The sequence below is a fragment of the Oncorhynchus nerka genome, linkage group LG25 (genome assembly GCF_034236695.1).
Source record: "Oncorhynchus nerka isolate Pitt River linkage group LG25, Oner_Uvic_2.0, whole genome shotgun sequence".
In the NCBI taxonomy this organism is placed as follows: Eukaryota; Metazoa; Chordata; class Actinopteri; order Salmoniformes; family Salmonidae; genus Oncorhynchus; species Oncorhynchus nerka.
Genome location: NC_088420.1, coordinates 21,485,472 through 21,493,888, shown reverse-complemented (window position 1 = coordinate 21,493,888; position 8,417 = coordinate 21,485,472).

Sequence of the window (8,417 nt, the reverse complement as noted above, 5' to 3'; positions counted from 1 at the left end):
GTGTGCAAAGCTGTCATCAAGGCAAAAGGAAGAATCTCAAATATATAATACATTTAGATTTGTCCTCTTAAGACTCTAGGGGCAGTATTTCATTTTTGGATAAAAAGACGTGCCCGTTTTAAGCGCAATATTTTGTCACGAAAAGATGCTCGAATATGCTTGAAATTGATAGTTTTGGAAAGAAGACAGTCTTACGTTTCCAGAAATGCAAAGATTTTCACTGTGAGTCCCTTAGAACAAATGCTTCGGGCAAAACCAAGATGTATGACCGACCAGGAAATGCACAGGATTTCTGAGGCTACGTTTTCCATGATCGCCTTATATGGCTGTGAATGCGACAGGAATGAACGGACACTTTATCTTGTTTCCCCAAGGTCTCTGCAGCATTGTGACGTATTTGTAGGCATATCATTGGAAGATTGACCATAAGGGACTACATTTACCAGGTGTCCCGCTTGGTGTCTGCGTGGCAATTGGTGCGCAAAAGTCAGGTCCCGGTATTTTTCCATTCAAATCTCAGAACAAACCAGGCTACAAGGACGGTGCTTTCAATGGAGAGAAATATGACAAACCACCTTCAGGATTGATTCAAACAACGTTTTCCATGTTTCAGTCGATATTATGGAGTTAATTCGGAAAAAGTTCGACATGTAGGTGACTGAATTTTCGGTTAGTTTCGGTAGCCAAATGCATAGTAACAAAAGGGAACGATGTGTCCTACACAAGAATCTTTCAGGAAAAACTGGACATCTGCTATGTAACTGAGAGTCTCCTCATTGAAACATCTGAAGTTCTTCAAAGGTAAATTATTTTATTTGATTCCTTGGCTGGTTTTTGTGAATATGTTGCGTGCTAAATGCTAACGCTAATGCTAAGCTAGCTATCACCACTCTTACACAAATTAGTGATGTTCTCTGGTTCTAAAGCATATTTTGAAAATCTGAGACGACAGGATTGTTAAGAAAAGGATAAGCTTGAGAACAGGCATATTTATTTCATTTCATTTGCGATTTTTAGAAATCGCTAACGTTGCGTTATGCTAATGAGCTTGAGGCTGTAGTTACGCTACCGCATACGGGTTTGGTCGGACTATGAGGTTAACACTTTTTTGGTTACTACATGATTCCATGCGTGTTATTTCATAGTTTTGATGTCTTCACTATTATTCTACAATGTAAAAAATACTAAAAATTTAAAAAAAAAACATTTTAAGGTGTAATAACTATATTTGGTAAATTTTTTGTTTATGCTTTCATTCCTTGTCAGTTCAGTTCCTTTGACATTTAGGAAGTGATAGAGCCATAAACAAAGTCCCCATACAACCATCACTTAGTGCCTCAACGCCATTCATTGGGGAATTAATGTAATTATATATTTAGTGAGTGTGTGTGCGTTGTTAACATCTGCCTAAGTTACTGCCCAGATCTTCGAGTCTGGATGACCAGACGACGGTTCTGGAACGGCTATCACAATCCGGACACCCGCTGCCCATCCTTGTGGCGGCCTGTTCCATTTGCAAAAATCCTACCAAGGTAAACCACCAGAGGGGGGACCGCAACGGCGATCATCAACCAGGACATCCCCTGGCCATTCCTGTGGTACTTTGCAACTTCCAGGAAACCCACCAAGGTAAACCACTAGAGTGGGACCGCAACAGCGATCACCAACTGGACAACATTGTGGTGGACTGCTCCGCTTTTAGAAAGCCTACCAAGTTCAACCACCAGAGGGGGACTGCAACGATGATCTACAAACAGGACATCACATGGTCATTATTTTTATGTTGATTTGTAACTTGCAGGATAATCACAAGATCCAAACCACCAGGGGGGGACTGTCATGACGTGGCCCTTTCGGAGTGTAGGTCGTGGCTTCCCCCTCTCTCACTGACTTCATGGAGGAGAGGAAACACACATAACTATATCTCTGAATGTGTACTTTTCTCAATTATGGGGTTTGCATCTAATTCTTCTATAAAATCAATGAGTAAAGATGAAACTATTTGTGAAATGATGTCACGTGATGTTAACCTTTTAATTTGAGAGAATTGAATTCTCTGTAGTTTCACTAGTCCGCAGCCATGCCCCGTGAGCACAGACATGATCAGGCGTCATGGAACCGCCCTTTTCTATTGTTACGAATAAAAACCCATCCTGAGGAAATCCTCTTCAGACTAAGCAAACCCACAGCGTGAGCTGTGATTGCGAATAGTTGAGTACCGAGACTAGAAAACCATACCACGTGGTGCATTGGCTACAAGGCTGGCAATGGTTAAACTCTGAGACTATCGATCCCTACAGAATAAGAGCAAATCTTAGATACTAATTACTAGTCTGCAGCTAGAAATGATATAAACCTGGGATGCAAATACCGGCAACCGCCAAAACATCTATTCTAAGAACAATGGACGCCTGACGTACCCATTACAACAGACACTATCAGGAGCCGCCGATAGACCTTCATCCACTCTCTGATGAACTGACTCTCCAGCAGACGGACCAACGATTCCAACAGAGAAGACAACAATGACATATGAGCGTAAATATATTGATTGGAATTATTCCCGAATGAGCGAGCGTTCGTGTGCAAAGGATTAGCATTTCAATGAATATAATTATCCACTGTGTAGTGAAGCCATTTTGTCTTTCCCGCTCCTTTATCGGTCCACACCCCCTTTCCTTTGTCCACCAAGACGTCATATCGGCTTAGCCCACTAAGGAATCTTCACTATCATTGTTAGTAACCAATATCTACTGTTTGTTTGTTTATGCATTTGTGATTATTTAGTTAGTTAGTAAATAAATGATTAAGCCAATTGGTGTATGGATGATTCATGGTTTAGGCTGGATTCGTACAGATAACCAAGAATTCTTTGAAATGAGACTGACGGAAGGTAATAATAATTAATTAATAGAAGAGTAATTGATCAGATATTAAAATATCTGAAGAGTTATATTTGGAAAATTCTAAATTTGTAATCTGAAGATTTTCCGTGGTGGCCCGATTTCCTAGTTAATTACATTTACATGATTAATTTAATCACTTAATAATAATTACAGAGAATTGATTTTATAAAATAACAGTCTTCACCTTTAATTATACTAAAGACACGACACTATTTGTGTTGTGTTATGTCCCCTATATGAATACGTACAAAGTTTCTTGCAGTGTTGTGTAACCTGGAGACCATACCGTGAGGACGTGATAGGTGTCGTTGTGTGAACTGTACTCTCAACGTTTCCACACACACACCCTACAGTAACAGTGCTTGAATTATTCAAAGCTGCTTTACAGTTAGGTCTATATTAAATCTTAACCTAAGCAACAACAAATCCTGTCTAGACAATTTCCTGGAGGAACTTTTCAGAGGGAAAAGTGTATAAACTCTGTTGTACATCCATCATTCTATGCGTGCCTGAATAGCATCTACAGTACACAACAGTCTGTATTAAATCAAGGGGAAACTGCATGCCAATAGTTTGTGGTATGATGTTTGGCATATGGTTAAGCTATTGAAGCACCAATACAGACAGTTGTATGGTTTTAATAATGTCACTACATGACCATGGTCGGATCATCATTCATTTATCATTTGATACCCTGATGAAGACAGCTTGGCTGTCGAAACGTTGGTAATTAAATTATTGCATCTGAGCTCCTAGAGTGTGCGGCTCTCTTTTATTTTCAACTTTTCTACTCCGCTAGCCAGCACCTCGTCTTAATAGGTGTGCATTTCTTTTTATTCTAGATGGATCATCATGTATAGCTACCAAGCTTGTCAACAATTATAACAGTCATTGTTATTATACCACAATGAAGTACCAAAAAAATTCTGAACAAATGGCTAAACTGCACCTTGTTTGAAATAAATATAAATATCTGATTACAGATGACAAGAGGAGCTGTTTGCATAGAATATTGTCTGGTTTCATCATTTGTTTAATTTATGGCAACACTTTACAACACAGAATAAAGTGGTAAGAACATGGTAATAGTATGGTTTCTTATAGCAACTTCTCACATCTAACAAAGTGACATTCCTGAGTTCTACCTGCTATGCTACCTGTAACCTGTGCCCTATTGAAGCCCATGTATCAGGTATGAAGGTAAGACCCAGATGCAGACAACGTCGAATTAACAATGGTTTAATAGTCCAACAGGGGCCGGCAATATAGGTTAAGGCAGGCAGGGGTCAGTAAACCAGAGGTGGGGCAAAGGTACAGGTCGGCAGGCAGGCTCAGGGGCAGGCAGAGTGGTCAGGCAGGCGGGCTCAGAGTCAGGACAGGCAAGAGTCAAAACCGGGAGGGCGAGAAAAGAGAGACTGGGAAAATCAGGAGCTGAGACACAAAACCACTGGTTGACTTGACAAACAAGACAAACTGGCAACAGACAAACAGAAAACACAGGTATAAATACACAGGGGATAATTGGGAAGATGGGTGACAACTGGAGGGGGGTGGAGACAATCACAAAGACAGGTGAAACAGATCAGGGTGTGACACCATGACCTTAAATAAAACCTGTTGACAGAGGGAAGGGCTGTGAGGAACCTGTAGGAGACCTACGTAGTAACCACCTGTTGACACGCATCCAGTTGTAGCCAGCTGACCCTGCAATGGTTGCCCTCTGGAAGACAGACACATTGCTGGAAGGCTCTGAGTGTTTCTGGACATAGGCAGGCTGTGTGTTTATAATGAGCTAGAATTCACGCAATGTCAGGGGAGGAGATATATTACTTTTACAAAGATGGACACCCCCATGCTCTTATCCACAGCATAATTGGCCTGTTGCCCGAAGCTACCCTCCTGACTGACAGGTAGCTCCCTAGCCTGCCTCTTGTCCAGCCACAATGCATCAGAGGAGGACAAAGCAGGGGAAGGGGAGGCTCTAATGAAGCCACTTTACACCCTTTCAATTAAGTATATAATGAGTGGAAACAATTACGCACAATAACCCACTTGCCTTTCCATGGAAACCTATGGTATGGTAACCTATTGTCCCTATCCTCTGTCCCTACCCTCTGTCACCTTGCACAACATATGATGATATATGAGTTATATTGACACTGAGCTGTTTAATAAATGGTATCACACAGAAGTGGTCATGGAGTCATTGTAAGCACATGTGCAATAGCTTACATAATCATCTTGCAATTCATATCACACAGGCATTCATACTGTATTTTACTGTACTGTATACCGCCATGGGACAGGGCCAATTAGCACTCTTCACTGTAGACTATTCTAAGATTTCTGCACTGTAACAGATCTGACGTGAAGGCTTCATGTAACAGATCTGACGTGTACAGTAACAGATCTCTGAGGTAGGAAGAGTTCACACTGTTCGACAGCATCCAAGACTTCCATGGTGATATAAACTATATATACAAAAGTATGTGGACACCCGTTCAAATGAGTGGATTCGACTATTTCAGCCACACCCGTTGCTGACATGTGTATAAAATTGAGCACACCGCCATGCAATCGCCATAGACAAACATTGGCAGTAGAATGGCCTTTACTGAAGAGCTCAGTGACTTTCAACATGGCACCATAAAAGGATGCCACCTTTCCAACAAGTCAGTTCGTCAAATTTCTGCCCTGCTAGAGTTTCCCCGGTCAACTGTAAGTGCTGTTATTGTGAAGTGGAAGGGTCTAGGAGCAACAACCGCTCAGCCTTGAAGTGGTAGGCCACACAAGCTCACAAAATGGGACCGCTGAAGCGTGAAGAGCGTAAAAATCTGCCTCCTGACGTAGTAGGGGTCAGGGAGCTTCATGAAAAGGGTTTCCATGGCCGAGCAACCACTCACAGCCTAAGATCACTATGTTTAATGCCAAGTGTCAGCTGGAGTGGTGTAAAGCTTGCCGCCATTGGACTCTGTAGCATTGGAAACGCGTACTCTGGAGTGATGAATTACTCTTCACCATCTGGCAGTCTGAAAGACAAATCTGGGTTTGTAGGATGCCAGGAGAATGCTACCTGCCCCAATGCATAGTCCCAACTGTAAACTTGGTGGAGGAGGAATAATGGTCAGGGTCTGTTTTTCATGGTTCAGGCTAGGCCCCTTACTTCCAGTGAAGGGAAATCTTAACGCTACAGCATACACTGACATGCTAGATGATTCTGTGCTTCCAACTTTATGTCAACAGTCGGGGGAAGGCCCTTTCCTGTTTCAGCATGACATTGCCACCGTGCACAAAGAAGGTCAATACAGAAATGGTTTGTCGAGATTGGTATGGAAGAACTTGACTGGCCTGCACAGAGCCCTGACCTCAACCCCATCAAACACCCTTGGGATGAATTGGAACGCCGACTGCGAGCCAGGTCTAATCACCCAACATCAGCACCCAACCTCACTAATGCTCTTGTGGCTGAATGGAAGCAAGTCCTTGCAGCAATGTTCCAACATCTAGTGGAAAGCTTTCCCATAAGAGTGGAGGCTGTTATAGCAGCAAAGGGGGGACCAACTCCATATTAATGTCCATGATTTTTGAGTGAGATGTTCAACGAGTAGGTGTCCACATACTTTAGGTCATGTAGTGTATGGCAAATCGTCATGAGCCATTGAGTAAGATACCAATCAGTTTCACGGTCTTATGTAACCACAGTTCACATCTGGGTAAAGTAATGTATTTAAAACCTTAAGCATTGGCCATCTGAAAGACTGGCATTGGCATTATCATTCAGCAGTAAATGAGTCCCTACTCTGCACAATTTGCAATACTCCCTTGAAAATTGATAAATAATTATCTTGCCATTTTTACTTGGCAGCTTATTAAAGTGAGACACTAGCGAAAAGCTTGATAAGATGCGACTGTAGGTTAGTTCCATTTCATATGGGCAACATTGGAACCAAGTTCTGTCATTGGGATTTGTAGTTAATTGTAGAAGATTAGCCTGCTGTTTGGATTATTGTTGAGTAATAAGATTGTTAATTATTAGTTTAATAAAATCCATTATGGATTGAGATCGAAAGATAGAGCTTTATTTGAGATGTACTTCACCTTGCATTTGTGTATAGCCACTCCGTTGTGTGTATATCCGTGATGGGTTTGGTGTCCCAATGCGCTTTAATGCTGAACTACACCTGACGTTGGTAGCCGCATGTATTGTAGAGTTTACCAGTAGTTTCCTTTCCAAAGAAAACATATCAAGTTTGGATGAAGTACAAGGGAGGTTTTGCAACGCTTTTTAATTAGTCCTCGGAGCTGTGGACATCACCTCCGTTATCCTTCTTTGGAGTGCACAGAAGAACACGACATAAAAAGTGAAAGGTATGGTAACCACAAAAAGTAAACTACATAGTTGAGGTAAGTTACATGGTCAGATGTTTGTATTACAAATCTCTGCTGTGACCTTTAAATACCTGGTTTGACCTGAAGGCATAGGCCGTATGCCTACTTTTTATCTAGTGTGCCAATAAAAACATTTGTTTTACATGTTTACATGTGTTTTGATAGACCACAAAACTTAATTTATTTAATTACTTACTACTTTATTTCGTATTCACCTCGAGGTAGAATAACTGGTGACCAGTTGAACAACGTGGTCTGTTGCTTTAGAACGACACTGCGGTAGACTTGACGATAGGTCGTATGGCAGGAATTGTGTAGTTTTCCTTAACCAGGTCAGGCGCAATGTGTTTTTTAAACTCAGTAAATACTTTCCCTATAGGCCCACTGCCATCAGGTGGCAGACGTGAGGTAATCGAGGGACCAGAGTGGAGAGTCAAAGAGAAACAGAACTCGATCACCCCTATTCTTATCCCTCAGCTGCATGGTTCTGTATTTCAGAGAGGTGGTGTGAGGTAATACAAGGCCCGCCCCACTGTGTGCTTTTCCAATGTGGCATTTACCGTTAAAATAAACAGGGTGAATGGATCTCAAAGAGCCATGCAGCAGCAGCGCGCGCCACCTGCATGTGTGCTTATTTTCATGATGCAAATAGCACCTATTATAAAACACATTTTCTATTCCCCTATTATGAAGGTTTCAATTTAATCCACGTATAGAACGTATTGCTTATGATGGCTATCAGTCAGTTGTTGTGAAGTTCCCAATTGCCAAGAGGTCATTGCGTCATGACGTAAAAGAAATAGACAAAAAAGTTGGATGACTAATCAGGGACACATTTGTTTTTACTAAAACCACTTAATTAAAAAAAAAAAGTAATCTTGCATCTTCAGCAAAAAATCTCAACGTGCTCTGAGAAAGGACTACCGCTTATTCGGAAAATGTACTTATAGGCCTACTGAACAAATAGCCTAGTTGTAATAGCACGCCCGATATGGTGACGAAACGGTTAAGTTAAACATGGTGTCTGTAAAATAAGCCATTGCCCCTCTCTGTGCATGCGTAGACAAACTAATTATATGAAAGTGAGTGCCTACATTTCCACTCCAAGTAGTTCACCTGAAT